Consider the following 20,146-nt stretch of genomic DNA (forward strand, 5'->3'; position numbering starts at 1 on the left):
GTGCAGAAAGAGGCAGCGCTCCGCAGTGGAGACCTGTGATGCCATGGAATGAATGTGTCCAAGAAATGCTGGTAGATTTTCCTATTCTCCCCATTATACCTCCTCCCTGCTTAGTGGGAGGGAAATATGTTATTTAACTGGGACTGTATGTTAGAGGGGCTGAAGGGAGGGGAGGGGTGTCAGTTACATAGGACTGTATGTTATAGAAGACTATAAGAAATATATGTTTTTTACATGGGACTGTATGTTATAGAAAATTGGAGGGAGATGACTGGTGTTATTTATATGGGACTGGATATTTTAGAAGACTGGAGAGTAAGGAGTGATGTTATTTATATGGGACTATGTGTTGGAGGGGGTGAAGGAGTGGATTTAAGTTATTTACATGGGACTGTATGTTATAGAGAACTGTAAGTAAGATAAGTTATTTAAATGGGACTGTATGGTATAGAAGACTGAAGGGAGAGGAGTTAATTTATTTACATGGGACTGCATGGTATAGAAGACTGTAAGGAAGATAGGTTATTTACATGGGACTGTATCATATAGAACAGTGATGGGGCATATTGGTACACCATAGACTTTTTTCCAGGGCGCTGGTGCCCACAGAGAGGGCTCTGAGTGACGCCTCTGGCACCCGTGCCATAGGTTTGCCACCACTGATATAGAAGATTGGTGGGAGCCGACTGGTGTTATTTACATGGGACTGCATGGTATAGAAGACTGGAGGCAGAAGACGGGCATTATCATTTATGGGGGCACTACAGAGATGATTATAACTCCAGGGGTATGGCAGGAGGTATTATAATTACAGAGGCACTGCAGGGAACATTATAAATACTGTGGGCAGTGGTGGAGGGCATTACTACTACTGTGGGCTCTATAGAAGTGCCTTATAGATCATAAGAGGTGCCCTATAGGGAGGCCTTATTAGTACTGAGGGCACTGCAGGGAACCTTATTACCACTGGGGATACTATTTGGGGGTGGCTTCTGCCTGGCAGTGAGCCCGGTGATGTCACTGGCACTAATGGACATGCTTTTGCGCTGCCTTAGCCTGTAAAATGGCTATGGCAGCGCTAAAGCCACCCATCAGTGCCGGTCTGTGTTGGGCCCATGTTAATAAATGCCTGCATTATTGAGAAAAAAAAATGAATATTTGAATATATGCAAATGATCCTCTAGGAGCAACGGGGGCGTTACTTTTACACTTAGAGGCTCTGCCGTCTCTGCAACTGCCGCTCTACTATGACAGGGCCTGGCAGCAGGGCCGTCTTTAATATTGATTGGACCCTGGGCAAAAATTTACTTGGGCCCCCTGGATCCCGCCTTCCCACACCCTAGCACACACAAAAAAAAAATCCACACACCGGCTAGAGTACAGTGAATGACTGTAAATACTTCCAGTTCTGAAGACTCCAGCTGCTCAGGATCAGTGCTCTGGGCAGCTGGGCTCAGGCTTGAAGTGGGCACCACTCTGCAGTTCAGGAAGGAGACCGGGGCTTGGCTCACCCTAGCGTTACAGTGCACCCCATCACCCCACAGTATGCATTATAGCACCCTATAGTATAAAGCACCCCACAGTATGCAGTATAGCACCCTATAGTATATAGCACCCCACAGTATGCAGTATAGCACTCTATAGTATACAGCAACCCACAGTATGCAGTATAGCACCCCCTACTATACAGTAGAGCAGTATAGCACTCCACAATATACAGCTCCCCACAGTATACAGTAAAGCAGTATAGCACCCCACAGTATACAGCAACCCAATGGTATACAGCACACCACAGTATACAGTAGAGCAGTATAGCACTCCACAATATACAGCACCTCAAGGTATACAGCACCGCACAGTATACAGTATACAGCACCCCAAACTATACAGAATACAGCACCTCACAGTATACAGCACCCCACAGTATACAGCACCCCAGGTATACAGTAAAGCAGTATAGAACCCCACAGTATACAGCAACCCACAGTATACAGCAACCCAACAGTATACAGCACCCCATAGTATTCAGTAGAGCAGTATAGCACCCAACAGTATACAGAACCCCATAGTATACAGTAGAGCAGTATAGCACACCACAATATACAGCACCCCACGGTATACAGCACCCTACAGTATACAGTAGAGCAGTATACAGCACCCCACAGTATACTGCACCCCACAGTTTACAGCGACCCACAGTTTACAGCACCCCATAGTATACAGTAGAGCAGTATAGCACCCCACAGTATACAGTAGCTTACAGTATATTAGTATAACAGCCCATGTCACCTTTTCCTGATGTAATCTTCACAAAAAAAGCTCCACAGTTAAGGAAAACCTCTCCTACAGCAACACTCCTGGTACAAAGAAAGGACCTTTGATTACCTCATAGCCATGTCACCAGTAATATTGCTAGGTTACTGGTCACATGGTGATGATGTCATCTAAGGTCCTTTCTCTTAAGAGAATCACAGCTCTTACAGTACGCTGCCTGGAGTGCCAGCAGGCAGGCATGGCATGGCAGCACCCCCCTGTATAGCTGACAGCCTGACACCCAGGGCAGTGGCCAGCAGGGCTCAAGAGGGAGCTGCCTTGGGCCCAGGGCAGCAGCCCCGTGTTAAAGACGACCCTGCCTGGCAGTGAAAATGTCATCCAACCGGGCCATGTTAAAGTGCACAGGGCACGGCAGTTACAGAGAGAGCGGAGCCTCTAGGTGTAATAGTAACGCCCCTGTGTGTATATGATAAAATATCATTTTTCTCAGCAATGCAGGCACATAAGAACATGGTACCAACACAGATGCCTTCAGCTGCCAAGCGCACACGTAACAGGTCAGTCCTTTAATTGTCCAAGTGTATGAGGGAGTCCTGAGGGATAGCTGCAGGCCTAGGGAGCATTTTACCATCAGCTATGGACTTCACGAGGAAAAGCTGGCACTAAAGTGCTTAGGGCAGCATCAAATCTAAATATAGACCTGGCTCCACAGCAGTAGCAGGATGTAGTGTCACACATCACACTGCTGCTCTGTATAGGAGGAGGAGCGGTGCAGCTGGGAATCTGCTGTGCTCCTCCTCCTACACAGACCAGCAGTGTGATGTGTGACACTACATCCTGCTACTGCCAGTGGCTGAACTGTGATCATGAGGAACTAGATGAGTATATTTATTTAACTTCCTGTGAAGAGGGGCACATATCTGACCATTACTACTGTGAGGGGGCACATACAGTACAGACCAAAAGTTTGGACATACCTTCTCATTCAAAGAGTTTTCTTCATTTTCATAACTATGAAAATTGTAGATTCACACTGGAGGCATCAAAACTATGAATTAACACGTGGAATTATATACATAACAGAAAAGTGTGAAACAACTGAAAATATGTCATATTCTAGGTTCTTCAAAGTAGCCTCCTTTTGCTTTGATTACTGCTTTGCACACTCTTGGCATTCTCTTGATGAGCTTCAAGACGTAGTCACCTGAAATGGTCTTCCAACAGTCTGGAAGGAGTTCCCAAAGATGCTTAGCACTTGTTGGCCATTTTGCCTTCACTCTGCGGTCCAGCTCACCCCAAACCATCTCGATTGGGTTCAGGTCCGGTAACTGTGGAGGCCAGGTCATCTGGCGCAGCACCCCATCACTCTCCTTCATGGTCAAATAGCCCTTACACAGCCTGGAGGTGTGTTTGGGGTCATTGTCTTGTTGAAAAATAAATGATGGTCCAACTAAACGCAAACCGGATGGAATAGCATGCCGCTGCAAGATTCTGTGGTAGCCATGCTGGTTCAGTATGCCTTCAATTTTGAATAAATCCCCAACAGTGTCACCAGCAAAGCACCATCACACCTCCTCCTCCATGCTTCACGATTGGAACCAGGCATGTAGAGTCCATCCGTTCACCTTTTCTGCGTCGCACAAAGACAACCAAAGACCTCAAATTTGGACTCATCAGACCAAAGCACAGATTTCCACTGGTCTAATGTCTATTCCTTGTGTTCTTTAGCCCAAACAAGTCTCTTCTGCTTGTTGCCTGTCCTTAGCAGTGGTTTCCTAGCAGATATTCTACCATGAAGACCTGATTCACACAGTCTCCTCTTAACAGTTGTTCTAGAGATGTGTCTGCTGCTAGAACTCTGTGAGGCATTGACCTGGTCTCTAATCTGAGCTGCTGTTAACCTGCGATTTCTGAGGCTGGTGACTCGGATGAACTTATTCTCCGCAGCAGAGGTGACTCTTGGTCTTCCTTTCCTAGGGGAGGGTCCGCATGTGAGCCAGTTTCTTTGTAGCGCTTGATAGTTTTTGTGACTGCACTTGGGGACACTTTCAAAGTTTTCCCAATTTTTCGGACTGACTGACCTTCATTTCTTAAAGTAATGATGGCCACTCGTATTTCTTTACTTAGCTGCTTTTTTCTTGCCATAATACAAATTCTAACAGTCTATTCAGTAGGACTATCAGCTGTGTATCCACCTGACTTCTCCACAATGCAACTGATGGTCCCAACCCCATTTATAAGGCAAGAAATCCCACTTATTAAACCTGACAGGGCACACCTGTGAAGTGAAAACCATTTCAGGTGACTACCTCTTGAAGCTCATCAAGAGAATGCCAAGAGTGTGCAAAGCAGTAATCAAAGCAAAAGGTGGCTACTTTGAAGAATCAAGAATATGATATATTTTCAGTTGTTTCACACTTTTTTGTTATGTATATAATTCCACATGTGTTAATTCATAGTTTTGATGCCTTCAGTGTGAATCTACAATTTTCATAGTCATGAAAATAAAGAAAACTTTGAATGAGAAGGTGTGTCCAAACTTTTGGTCTGTACTGTATCTGACCATTACTACTGTGAGGGGGCACATGTCTGGACATATCTACTATGTACTGGCACAAAGGGGGAATAAGGAAGAGTTAGAGGCGTGACCTAGTATGAAAAGAATATATATACATACTGTAAACATATTCACAGGATGTTTTTTATTTGCACATATATGTTTGTATTTGTATGTGTGGTTTGGGGGGGGGGGGGGCAGGTACATCTTTTGCACAGGGGCCCTTTGCTGCCTGTGTCTGCCCCTGGATAAGAACAGAGTGATACAGGCTCCGGTCTCACCTAGAACCGTCCTCAGGCCAATGTTGCTTCACACATGCCTTGCGCTCTTTCATCTGTAAGCCTCTCACTTATACAGATGCACCCTGCTTCTTGCTGCTGACTTTTAAAATCACAACCGTGGATATGGGCCACCTGTAAAATCCGGAGTGGACTGTGGGGAATAAGCACCCACCCAGCTCTTTGCTTATTCCCAATAAAAGCCTGGATTAGCTGAAACCAGCTATGCTAAGTAGCAACAGCATCCACTATCCTGGCTTTTACTCCACCAAGGCTGGGTGACACGTCTCAGGTGAAACCATAGCAACTAGAGTTGAGCAAACCCGAACTGTAAAGTTCGGGTTCGTACTGAACTTTAGGGTTTTCGGCACCCGGACCCGAACCCGAACATTTACGTAAAAGTTCCGGTTCGGTGTTCGGCGATTTTTATGGCACTTTTTTAAAGGCTGCAAAGCAGCCAATCAACAAGCATCATACTACTTGCCCCAAAAGGCCATCACAGCCATGCCTACTATTGGCATGGCTGTTATTGGCCAACTGCAGCATGTGACCCAGCCTCTATTTAAGCTGGAGTCACGTAGCGCCGCCCGTCACTCTGCTCGGATTAGTGTAGGGATAGGATGCAGCTGCTGTGAGGGAGAGATCAGGGAGAAATCTTATGACGATTCAGAACTGCTTCTTTAATCAGCGATCTACAGCAAATGTGTTTTGTGGGTGCAGTGCACAATTTTATTAAGCCAGCCCTGAGCCTACTACAACTGAAAACAAACTTTTTTTCCTTCAGTTAGTCAATATCAATACATAATCGGCAGCCATTTTATGAAACGATAGTGCACCAGCACAGGCTATCTGCATGTCTGCAAGTCCAGAAATACAGCTTTTTGCTTACTGGGGTGAAAAAAATACATCTGTTTCATATAGTGCACATCTTGGATTAGACGTGCATAAGTGATTGTCACATTTAGGCCAGAAATACAGCTTTTTGCTTACTGGGGTGAAAAAAATACATCTGTTTCATATAGTGCACATCTGGGATTAGACGTGCATAAGTGAGTGTCACATTTAGGCCAGAAATACAGCTTTTTGCTTATTGGGGTGAAAAAAAACCATCTGTTCCATATAGTGCACATCTGGGATTAGATGTGCATAAGTGAGTGTCACATTTAGGCCAGAAATACGGCTTTGTGTTTACTGGGGTGAAAAAAATACATCTGTTTCTTATAGTGCACATCTGGGATTAGACGTGCATAAGTGAGTGTCACATTTAGGCCAGAAATATGGCTTTTTTCTTACTGGGGTGAAAAAAATACATCTGTTTCATATAGTGCACATCTGGGATTAGACGTGCATAAGTGACTGTCACATTTAGGCCAGAAATACGGCTTTTTTCTTACTGGGGTGAAAAAACCCTCTGATATACTGCACATCTGGGATTAGATATGCATAAGTGCGTGTCACATTTAGGCCAGAAATACGGCTTTGTGCTTACTGGGGTGAAAAAAATACATCTATTTCATATAGTGCACATCTGGGATTAGACGTGCATAAGTGACTGTCACATATAGGCCAGAAATACGGCTTTGTGCTTACTGGGGTTAAAAAAATACATCTGTTTCATATAGTGCACATCTTGGATTAGACGTGCATAAGTAATTGTCACATTTAGGCCAGAAATACAGCTTTTTGCTTACTGGGGTGAAAAAAATACATCTGTTTCATATAGTGCACATCTGGGATTAGACGTGCATAAGTGAGTGTCACATTTAGGCCAGAAATACAGCTTTTTGCTTATTGGGGTGAAAAAAAACCCATCTGTTCCATATAGTGCACATCTGGGATTAGATGTGCATAAGTGAGTGTCACATTTAGGCCAGAAATACGGCTTTGTGTTTACTGGGGTGAAAAAAATACATCTGTTTCTTATAGTGCACATCTGGGATTAGACGTGCATAAGTGAGTGTCACATTTAGGCCAGAAATATGGCTTTTTTCTTACTGGGGTGAAAAAAATACATCTGTTTCATATAGTGCACATCTGGGATTAGACGTGCATAAGTGACTGTCACATTTAGGCCAGAAATACGGCTTTTTTCTTACTGGGGTGAAAAAACCCTCTGATATACTGCACATCTGGGATTAGATATGCATAAGTGCGTGTCACATTTAGGCCAGAAATACGGCTTTGTGCTTACTGGGGTGAAAAAAATACATCTGTTTCATATAGTGCACATCTGGGATTAGACGTGCATAAGTGACTGTCACATTTAGGCCAGAAATACGGCTTTGTGCTTACTGGGGTTAAAAAAATACATCTGTTTCATATAGTGCACATCTAGGATTAGACATGCATAAGTGAGTGTCACATTTAGGTCAGAAATGCAGCTTTTTGCTTACTGGGGTGAAAAAACCCCCCATCTGTTTCATATAGTGCACATCTGGGATTAGACATGCATAAGTGACTGTCACATTTAGGCCATAAATACGGCTTTGGCATACTGGGGTGAAAAAACCCTCTAATATACTGCACATCTGGGATTAGACATGCATAAGTGACTGTTACATTTAGGCCAGAAAAACGGCTTTGTGCTTACTGGGGTGAAAAAACCCTCTAATATGCTGTACATCTGGGATTAGACGTGCATAAGTGAGTGTAACATTTAGGCCAGAAATACGGCTTTTTTCTTACTGGGGTTAAAAAAATACATCTGTTTCATATAGTGCACATCTGGGATTAGACGTGCATAAGTGAGTGTCACATTTAGGCTAGAAATACGGCTTTGTGTTTACTGGGGGTGAAAAAAACCTCTAATATACTACACATTTGGGATTAGACGTGCATAAGTGAGTGTCACATTTAGGCCAGAAATACGGCTTTGTGCTTACTGGGGTGAAAAAACCCTCTGATATACTGCACATCTGGGATAAGACAAGCATAAGTGACTGTCACATTAAGGCCAGAAATACGGCTTTGTACTTACTGGGGTGAAAAAACCCTCTAATATACTGTACATCTGGGATTAGACGTGCATAAGTGATTGTCACATTTAGGCCAGAAATACGGCTTTTTTCTTACTGGGGTGAAAAAAATACATATGTAAGTGAAGATTCAGAACTGCTTCTTTACTCAGCGATCTACAGCAAATGTGTTTTGTGGGTGCAGTGCACAACTTTTTAAAGCCTGCCCTGAGCCAACTACTGCTGAAAACAACCTTTTTTTTCTTCAGTTAGTCAATATCAATACATAATCGGCAGCCATTTTATGCAACGATAGTGCACCAGGACAGACTATCTGCATGTCTGCAAGTCCAGAAATACAGCTTTTTGCTTACTGGGGTGAAAAAAAATACATCTGTTTAATATAGTGCACATCTTGGATTAGACATGCATAAGTGAGTGTCACATTTAGGCCAGAAATATGGCTTTTTTCTTACTGGGGTGAAAAAAATACATCTGTTTCATATAGTGCACATCTGGGATTAGACGTGCATAAGTGACTGTCACATTTAGGCCAGAAATACGGCTTTTTTCTTACTGGGGTGAAAAAACCCTCTGATATACTGCACATCTGGGATTAGATATGCATAAGTGCGTGTCACATTTAGGCCAGAAATACGGCTTTGTGCTTACTGGGGTGAAAAAAATACATCTGTTTCATATAGTGCACATCTGGGATTAGACGTGCATAAGTGACTGTCACATTTAGGCCAGAAATACGGCTTTGTGCTTACTGGGGTTAAAAAAATACATCTGTTTCATATAGTGCACATCTAGGATTAGACATGCATAAGTGAGTGTCACATTTAGGTCAGAAATGCAGCTTTTTGCTTACTGGGGTGAAAAAACCCCCCATCTGTTTCATATAGTGCACATCTGGGATTAGACATGCATAAGTGAGTGTCACATTTAGGCCAGAAATACGGATTTGTGCTTACTGGGGTGAAAAAACCCTCTGATATACTGCACATCTGGGATTAGACATGCATAAGTGAGTGTCACATTTAGGCCAGAAATATGGCTTTGTGCTTGAAAAAAATATATCTGTTTCATATAGTGCTCATCTGGGATTAGACGTGCATAAGTGACTGTCACATTTAGGCCATAAATACGGCTTTGGCATACTGGGGTGAAAAAACCCTCTAATATACTGCACATCTGGGATTAGACATGCATAAGTGACTGTTACATTTAGGCCAGAAAAACGGCTTTGTGCTTACTGGGGTGAAAAAACCCTCTAATATGCTGTACATCTGGGATTAGACGTGCATAAGTGAGTGTAACATTTAGGCCAGAAATACGGCTTTTTTCTTACTGGGGTTAAAAAAATACATCTGTTTCATATAGTGCACATCTGGGATTAGACGTGCATAAGTGAGTGTCACATTTAAGCCAGAAATACAGCTTTTTGGTTACTGGGGTGAAAAAAAAAAATCTGTGTCATATAGTGCACATCTGGGATTAGACGTGCATAAGTGAGTGTCACATTTAGGCCAGAAATACGGCTTTGTGTTTACTGGGGGTGAAAAAAACCTCTAATATACTACACATTTGGGATTAGACGTGCATAAGTGAGTGTCACATTTAGGCCAGAAATACGGCTTTGTGCTTACTGGGGTGAAAAAACCCTCTGATATACTGCACATCTGGGATAAGACAAGCATAAGTGACTGTCACATTTAGGCCATAAATACGGCTTTGGCATACTGGGGTGAAAAACCCCTCTAATATACTACACATCTGGGATTAGACATGCATAAATGACTGTCACATTAAGGCCAGAAATACGGCTTTGTACTTACTGGGGTGAAAAAACCCTCTAATATACTGTACATCTGGGATTAGACGTGCATAAGTGATTGTCACATTTAGGCCAGAAATACGGCTTTTTTCTTACTGGGGTGAAAAAAATACATATGTAAGTGAAGATTCAGAACTGCTTCTTTACTCAGCGATCTACAGCAAATGTGTTTTGTGGGTGCAGTGCACAACTTTTTAAAGCCTGCCCTGAGCCAACTACTGCTGAAAACAACCTTTTTTTTCTTCAGTTAGTCAATATCAATACATAATCGGCAGCCATTTTATGCAACGATAGTGCACCAGGACAGACTATCTGCATGTCTGCAAGTCCAGAAATACAGCTTTTTGCTTACTGGGGTGAAAAAAATACATCTGTTTAATATAGTGCACATCTTGGATTAGACATGCATAAGTGATTGTCACATTTAGGCCAGAAATACAGCTTTTTGCTTACTGGGGTGAAAAAAATACATCTATTTCTAGTGCACATCTCTGGTGCAGGGAGAGGACGTGGCCGTTCTGCCACAGCTACACGTCCTACTGAACCTACTACCTCAGGTCCCAGTAGCCGCCAAAATCTACAGCAATATTTGGTCGGGCCTAATGCCATTCTAAGGATGGTAAGGCCTAAGCAAGTACAGGCGCTAGTCAATTGGGTGGCCGACAGTGGATCCAGCACGTTCACATTATCTCCCACCCAGTCTTCTACAGAAAACGCACAGGTGGTGCCTGAAACCCATGCCCATCAGTCTGTCACATCACCCCTGTGCATATCGGGGAACCTGTCTGAGCCTCAAGTCATGCAGTAGTCTCTTATGTTGTTTGAAGACTCTGCTGGCAGGGTTTTCCAAGGGAATCCACCTAGCCCTTCCCCAGGGATGGAAGACATAGAATGCACTGACGCACAACCACTTATGTTTCCTGATGAGGACATGGGAATACCACCTCAGCACGTCTCTGATGACGATGAAACACAGGTGCCAACTGCTGCGTCTTTCTGCAGTGTGCAGACCGAAAAGGAGGTCAAGGAGGAAGACTGGGTATAAGACGATGCAGGGGACGATGAGGTCCTAGACCCCACATGGAATGAAGGTCGTGCCACTGACTTTCAGAGTTCGGAGGAAGAGGCAGTGGTGAGACCGAGCCAACAGGGTAGCAAAAGCGGGAGCAGGGTGCAAAAGCAGAGCAGCCGTCGCCAAAACAGTTTGCCTGCTACTGGCCACCGTCACCAGGGACCGAGCACACCAAATGCAGCTTCAAGGAGTTCCCTGGCATGGCACTTCTTCACACAATGTGCTGACGACAAAACCCGAGTTGTTTGCACGCTGTGCCATCAGAGCCTGAAGCGAGGCATTAACGTTCTGAAGCTTAGCACAACCTGCATGACCAGGCATCTACATGCGAGACACGGGCTGCAGTGGGGTAAGCACCTTCAAAACCAAGAAAGGGCTCAGGCCCCTCCTGCTCCCTCTTCTGCTGCTGCCTTGGCCTCTTCCTCCGCCTCTGGAGGAACATTGGCACCTGCCGCCCAGCAAACAGAGGATGTGCCACCAACAACACCACCTCCGTCACCAAGCATCTCCACCATGTCACACAGAAGCGTTCAGCTCTCCATCTCACAAACCTTTGAAAGAAAGCGTAAATTCACACCTAGCCACCCTCGATCCCTGGCCCTGAATGCCACCATTTCTAAACTACTGGCCTTTGAAATGCTGTCATTCAGGCTGGTGGAGACGGACAGCTTCAAACAGCTCATGTCGCTTGCTGTCCCACAGTACGTCATTCCCAGCCGCCACTACTTCTCCAGGAGAGCTGTGCCCTCCCTGCACAACCAAGTACCGGATAAAATCAAGTGTGCACTGCGCAACGCCATCTGTGACAAGGTCCACCTAACCACAGATACGTGGACCAGTAAGCACGACCAGGGACGCTATATTTCCCTAACTGCACACTGGGTAAATGTAGTGGCAGCTGGGCCCCAGGCGGAGAGCTGTTTGGCGCACGTCCTTCCGCCGCCAAGGATCGCAGGGCATCATTCTTTGCCTCCTGTTGCCTCCTCTTCCTACTCGGCTTCCTCCTCTTCTTCTACCACCTCCTCATCCGGTCAGCGACAGACCTTCACCACCAACTTCAGCAGGCCGTTCTGAAACTGATGTGTTTGGGGGACAGGCCCCACACAGCGCAGGAGTTGTGGCGGGGTATAGAACAACAGACCGACGAGTGGTTGCTGCCAGTGAGCCTCAAGCCCGGCCTGGTGGTGTGCGATAATGGGCGAAATCTTGTTGCAGCTCTGGGACTAGCCGGTTTGACGCACATCCCTTGGCTGACGCATGTGCTGAATTTGGTGGTGCAGAAATTCATTCACAACTACCCCGACATGTCTGAGCTGCTGCATAAAGTGCGGGCCGTCTGTGCGCGCTTCCGGCATTCTCATCCTGCCGCCGCTCGGCTGTCTGCTCTACAGCGTAACTTCGGCCTTCCTGCTCACCGCCTCATATGCGACGTGCCCACCAGGTGGAACTCCACCTTGCAAATGCTGGACAGACTGTGCGAGCAACAGCAGGCCATAGTGGAGTTTCAGCTGCAGCACGCACGGGTGAGTCGTACTGCGGAACAGCACCACTTCACCACCAATGACTGGGCCTCCATGCGAGACCTGTGTGCCCTGTTGCGCTGTTTCGAGTATTCCACCAACATGGCCAGTGGCGATGACACTGTTATCAGCGTTACAATACCACTTCTATGTATGTCTCCTTGAGAAAACACTTAGGGCGATGATGGAAGAGGATGTGGCCCAGGACAAGGAGGAGGAAGAGGGGTCATCTCTAACACTTTCAGGCCAGTCTTTTAGAAGTGGCTCAGAAAGAGGATTTTTGCAACAGCAGAGGCCAGGTACAAATTTGGCCAGCCAGGGCCCACTACTGGAGGAGGAGGAGGATGAGGATGGGGATGAAGCATGTTCACAGCGGGGTGGCATCCAACGCAGCTCTGGCCCATCACTCGTGCGTGGCTGGGGGGATATGGGGGACGCAGACAATAAGCCTCCCACAGAAGCTTGTCCTTACCTCTGGGCAGCCTGGCACACATGAGCGACTACATTCTGCAATACCTGCGCAATGACTGAAGAGTTGCCCACATTTTAACGTGTGCTGACTACTGGGTGGCCACCCTGCTGGATCCCCGTTACCAGGGGCGTAACTAGAAGTGACTGGGCCCCACGGCAAATATTTGTAAGGGCCCCCCCAGCGCGCTTCGCACCTCCCTCCTCCTGTGTAAACCCCACTCCTTTGGTACAGTGTAGCGGTATACTGTATATTGTGGGGCACAGTGTAGGCTATATGTGTATAACAAACATATTTCATATGAAAACTTACAGTTTCTTGGCTTGGCCCTTGGGGATCTCGGACGCCACTTCCACACTTTGGCCGGGGGCTCAGCGGAGCTGATGTTGTGTTTTAGCCTAATGAGAAAGATTTCATAATAAGGATTTGGAGAAGGGGCAGAGTGATAGCAGAGCAGGGAGAGGCTGGTGCTACTACTAGGGGGTCATACCATAGGGGAGTTATAAAGCCCACCATAGAGCCCCCCCCCCAGTAGAAGTAATTCTCCTTATAATGTGACAGTGCAATAAATACCCCCTTGTAATGCCCCCAGGTAAGCTAATGTCCCCATAGTGCCCCCATAATGTCCCAGTATAAAATACCCCTACATAGTGCCCTCAGTAAATTCCCCCACAGTGCTCCTCTCCCCCCTTCCTGCTAGTGCCCCACATAATGTACCAGTATAAAATGCCCCATATATAGTGCCCCCGTAGATGCCCCTCAGTGTCCGGCCTCTAATAGGCTGCCGGCCTAGTGTCCCCCATAATGCCCCCCAATAATGTGCCAGTAAGTGTCCCCATAGATGCCCCCCCATCATGTGCCAGTATCAAGTGCCTCTCCCCCCCACATGTCCCAGTATCATAGTGCCATCTCCCCCCCAATGTGCCAGTATCAAGTGCCTCTCTCCTTCCCACCCCCCATGTGCCAGTATCATAGTGCCAACCCCCCCATGTGCCAGTATCAAGTGCCTCTCTCCCCCCCATGTCCCAGTATCATAGTGCCATCTCCCCCCCAAAAAAGTGGCAGTATCAAGTGCCTCTCCCCCCCCATGTGCCAGTATCATAGTGCCAAACCCACCCATGTGCCAGTATCAAGAGCCAAACCCCCCCCCCACGTGCCAGTATCAAGTGCTTCTCTCTTCCCCCCATGTCCCAGTATCATAGTGCCATCTCCCCCCCCCAAAAAAAGTGCCAGTATCAAGTGCCTCTCCCCCCATGTGCCAGTATCATAGTGCCAAACCCACCCATGTGCCAGTATCAAGTGCCAACCTCCCCTCCCACGTGCCAGTATCAAGTGCCTCTCTCCTCCCCCCCATGTCCCAGTATCCTAGTGCCATCTCCCCCCAAAAAAAGCGCCAGTATCAATTGCCTCTCCCCCCATGTGCCAGTATCAGATGCCAGCCCCTCTCCCCCCCCATGTGCCAGTATCAGGTGCCTCTCTCTTCCCCCCCCATGTCCCAGTATCATAGTGCCATCTCCCCCCCCAAAAAAGTGCCAGTATCAAGTGCCTCCCCCCCATGTGGCAGTATCATAGTGCCAAACCCACCCATGTGCCAGTATCAAGTGCCAAACCCCCCTCCCACGTGCCAGTATCAAGTGCCTCTCTCCCTCCCCCATGTCCCAGTATCATAGTGCCACCCCCTCCCAAAAAAAAGTGCCTCTCCCAAAAAAAAAAGTACCTCTCTCCCCCCCATGTGCCAGTATCAGGTGCCAACCCCCCTCCCCCCATGTGCCAGTATCAGGTGCCTCCCGCTCCCCCCATGGCAGTAACAGTCGGGTATTAAAAAAATAAAATAAACACTTATACTTACCTCCATGTCAGGTAAGAGGCGATGCAGCCTCTTCCTGTGTCCCGCCCTGTATGTCCATATATGGAGTCAGTGCTTGTATTTCAGAAAAGGTTCTGCCAGGATTCGAACCCACAACCTTCTGTATCAGAGGCAAAGCACCTAACCACACAGCCATAAGAGCTGCCTTGCCGCTGACTGAAACAATATGAGACTTCTACTGTTATAGCTGGCTAAGTGTACATCTATACACATGACAGCTGCCCCAACACACCCAGCACTGCTATATCTCTTTATGACAGCTGTCCCAGCACACTCAGCTCTGCTATATCTCTCTATATGATAGCTGCCCCAGCACACCCAGCTCTGCTACATCTAATATCCCCCTGGTCGCTCACAGTATCTAGTATCCCCCTGGTCGCTCACTGTGTCAATGGCGGTCAGGGGCAATAATGCTACCTTAATCATACATACTTATTAAAGGCCATTAATGTATCAGACTTACCCCTGCGGTTCCCGTGTAGCTGCTGGAAAACTATGACAGAAGAAATAGAGATCTTGGTCGTTATGGAATCTGTGTAGGCGCAGTTGGAGAGGTCGTCGGTGAGAAAGCTAGTAATATGTGGTTTCACATGGAGAGCCCCCTGTAATGCAAAAAGAGGGTGACATTTGTGATTAAAACAGACACAACAATTATCTATTGTTGGGCACTCTACTTATATTAAAATCGTCCGTAACTAAGTCATGCATAGGGATTGCGCAGGACGTAGCCTCGGGAACAAATCAATGCAGGAAATGGTGTCAAGAAGGGCAGCAAAGAAGCCACTTCTCTCCAAAAAAAACATCAGGGACAGATTGATCTTCTGCAGAAAATATGATGAATGGACTGCTGAGGACTGGGGCAAAGTCATATTCTCCGATGAAGCTTCTTTCCGATTGTTTGGGGCATTAGGAAAAATGCTTGTCCGGAGAAGAAAATGTGAGCGCTACCATCAGTCCTGTGTCATGCCAACAGTAAAGCATCCTGAGACCATTCATGTGTAGAGTTGCTTCTCATCCAAGGGAGTGGGCTCACTCAAAATTTTACCCAAAAACACAGCCATGAATAAAGAATGGTACCAAAACACCCTCCAACAGCAACTTCTTCCAACAATCCAACAACAGTTTGGTGAAGAACAATGCATTTTCCAGCACGATGGAGCACCGTACCATAAGGCAAAAGTGATAACTAAGTGGCTCGGGGACCAAAATGTTGACATTTTGGGTCCATGGCCTGGAAACTCCCCAGATCTTAATCCCATTGAGAACTTGTGGTCAATCCTCAAGAGGCGGGTGGACAAACAAAAACCCACTAATTCTGACAAACTCCAAGAAGTGATTATGAAAGAATGGGTTGCTATCAGTCAGGAATTGGCCCAGAAGTTGATTGAGAGCATGCCCAGTCGAATTGCAGAGGTCCTGAAAAAGAAGGGCCAACACTGCAAATACTGACTCTTTGCATAAATGTCATGTAATTGTCGATAAAAGCCTTTGAAACGTATGAAGTGCGTGTAATTATATTTCACTACATCACAGAAACAACTGAAACAGTTTAGCAGCAAACTTTGTGAAAACGAATATTTGTGTCATTCTCAAAACTTTTGGCCCGACTGTATATATACATATATCTATATATCTGTATCTATACATACAGTATATCTATATATATATATATACACTGCAGTACATATCTATACATATGTGTATATACACACACACACACACACACACACACATATACTGCAGGACTACCCCTAGTAATATACTGCAGGACTACCCCTAGTAATATATATATATATATATATACTGCAGTACATATCTATTACTAGGGGTAGTCCTGCAATACAATTGGTGAGGACATTGCACACAGAGGGACCAGGCTGGGTGACTGATTGATGAAGTAGCAGGAGGTAGTGTCATGTCTCCATGTTTGGAGAGCAGGAAATCGAGTCGGGAGGGGAGGGCTGTCATTGGCTGGCATGCATCATGTGACAGCTCCGAGCTAGTATTCTGTCTTATTGGTAGTAGAGATGGCAAGTTCAAATCTTTTACATGAATCAGTTCATTTGAATCGGTTCATTGAATTGAATCTTCGATTCACTTGCTTAGTCGGCTGACAAGCAAGTGAACCTAAGCTCAGGAGCCGACAAGCCGTCTGTGGTGCCCAATGCACAGTAACACGATGTGTCACCGTTAATCGCCCGCCGTCACCCAGGTCCCAGACAACAGTCAGAGACCCCAAAGTGAATGTGATAACATTGTAGCTGGCCAGCTAGGACCTGTCCTAGGTTGCTAGTATAGCTTATATGTGTATACAGCTAGACCTGCCAATAGCCTTAATACAGTTCCTATGTTTATGTGTTAGAGACAAAAGCAGAGTTATTTACTGTGACATCATGTTTTGGATGTCATATAACCATATAACTGTTATAATTTGCGTTCACAGAAGCAGAAAAAGATAATATGCCATTAAGATTCATTTTGTAATGTAAGGTAAGCTCAGTGACACAGCAGAAACAACAGAATGCATAGTGTTAATCTGTTGTTGCTGGGCAGAAGTCTAGACCAATCACAGCCAGCTTCTCACACAGCAATAGTTTTCACCAATCACAGCCAGCCTCACACAAAGCCTGTCTGGGAATTCCCTTAGCAGGAGCTGCTAAAATCATTATTCACCAGAGACAGGAGCTGATCAGATAGTCAATCCACTGAGAGCTGTGTTTTTATGGAAGCAGAGAGGCCAAAATAGTTCCACCAAATACAAATTGCAAGCTACAATTGCAAATACAAATTGCAAGCTACAAATTGCAAGCATACAATTGCAAGCATTCAGATTCCATATTGCAATCCAAATCGCATACAACCATATCAGATCATACTCAACCAATCTGCAAATAGTCACTGCTAACTGCATACTACAAGTAGAACTATTAGTTAGACCTCAGATATACCTCAGAGAATTCATAAAGTGCTTAAATAACTTAAAGTGACCGTACAGATACTCAAGAGAGAAATAAATCCACTATGTTATGTTGAGTGACAAGATTGAACAGTTGAACCACCATCTTATGCATACCGCCATTTTGTGATATCTTTTCAACATGTGTTTTGTACTTGGACTATCAGCTGTTGAGGTGGCAGTGTTATATGAAGAAAAGTTGAAATTAATAAAGATATTATTTCAAGCATTTGGTGTGCTCTTTAAACCTACTGTTTCCATAGAACGGCGATAGAGGAATTACATAGTAATAGACAGTCTGGTTAGACTAAAAGTCAGAGATACCAAAATTCTTCTAATGCCACAGCGCAAAAGGCACTTAATAGTGCTGAGCCTGCCACACACATTAAGGTACCTTTAACACGGGTGAGAATTCTGCACGGGTGCAATGCATGAGGTAAACGCATTGCACCCGCACTGAATATGGAACCATTCACTTAAATGGGGCTGTGCAGATGAACAGTGATTTTCACACATCACTTGTGCGTTGTGTGAAAATCGCAGCATGTTCTATATTCTGCGTTTTTCACGTAACGCAGGCCCCATAGAAATGAATGGGTCTGCGTGAAAATCGCATAGCATCCACAAGCAAGTGCGGATGCAATGCGATTTTTACACATGGTTGCTAGGAGATGATGTTAGTAAACTGATTAAAGTCAATTTACGGTATTATTTTCCCTTATAGGAAAATAATAGCATTCTTAATACAGAATGCTTACTAAAATGTTGCTTGAGGGGTTAAAAAAAATGTAAAAAAATTTGCTCACCCCATCCACTTGTTCGCGCAGCCGGCATCGTCTTCTTTCTCCTTCTTTGAGGACCTGCAAAAGGACCTTTGATAACGTAAATGCACTCACCACGTGGTGAGCGTGGTTATGTCAGCGCAGGTCCTGCTGAATGAAGATAGAAGATTCTAGTAAAAGGCAATCGGCCAACCTGGAGTTTCCCTGGTAAGGTGCATTGCCAGTCCGCCCCTGCCATTTGGAATTACCGAGTGCTACCAGCAGTCAAATAAATCAGACAGCTAGCAATGAGGATATAAGGGAATGGTTACCTACAGTACAGTCCTCAACACTGAAACTGCCACACCAAGAAGTACAAACCGTCCGGTTACTCAAATTGAGGAAGTAGCAAATGTTGCTAAGATCTACAAAGGATCAATTTTTCAAGCACTTAGCTCCAATCTGTGGCATGTGAGAGGGGCATAACAGGAAAATTAAAAGCAACATTTTTCAGCTACATGAAGCCTCCAAAATCAGATCAAGTCATGTGGAATGATTGTATGATGCCTCCTGTCCGTCAACATGCAAGTTTTTGCCAATTAGAGAAACAGAATTGTTTAACTGAGAGAGATCTTGGTTTATCATTCCGGCAGATCATTATGTACCTAGTTCAAGATGCCAGCACTGTTCAACGTTGCCTGTCCAGGTGTTTGGGAGAGCAACAATGAAATTGAATGACATCAATAGATGCACAGAGGTCAACATCTGCAAGTAAAAACCGTCTGATTAGAAGAATGCTGCATAGTGACCCATTCTGCCCTGCAAGTGAAATTGGACACCATATCCCAAGCCTTGGGCAGAAAACTGTGTCTACACAAACCATCAGAAGGCATTTGCACAACATTGGGCTACAAGCTGGACGTCTAACTACAGGTGTTCCATTGACCTTACGACAACCTCTATCAAGGGCTATCATGGTGCACAGCAAGACGGCAATGTAGGCTGGAATCCTCCTCAGCATTGAGTCTATCCTCAACTCGTTAACTCCGGCTTTTGCCTCAGGCGTGTAACAGCATCCTCTTTGTGACGCTGTCCCCCTGCCTACCGCCGCGGTTCCGGGCACCAAGCTCATCTGTGATCGCGGTCTGTGCTTCCCTGTCTCTGCTGCAGCTTTGGGTTCTTCCTGTGTGCTTAGTATTACCTTTGAAGATTCCGCTCCACAACTTCCATTCAACCTGAACATGGCTTGAACTCGGCTTCGGATGTGACAGTACGCATCACTCCCTGAGTTATGGCTGAGTTATGTCAGGTGATCTGGTTAACCTATCCTGGCTCTCCTGCAGGTACTTTAGTAGCTCAGCCCTCTAGCCAGACGCCTCAGTGTCAAGGTCCTAATCTTGTGCTAAAGAGCTTGCTTACCACTTGTGTTCCTGATTTCGTGCTTCGTTCCTGGACTTCGTTTATCTCCTATCCCAGCCTGCTTGCATCGCCTCTCCTGTTGCCGATCCGGATTGTCTGGCCTTTTTTTTAAATCAGATAATTTTTAATAATGGCATTTCTTAAAACAAAAACAGATACAAGTAGTACCAACTCCCCCC

Source organism: Bufo gargarizans, chromosome 6, assembly GCF_014858855.1.
Source record: "Bufo gargarizans isolate SCDJY-AF-19 chromosome 6, ASM1485885v1, whole genome shotgun sequence".
In the NCBI taxonomy this organism is placed as follows: Eukaryota; Metazoa; Chordata; class Amphibia; order Anura; family Bufonidae; genus Bufo; species Bufo gargarizans.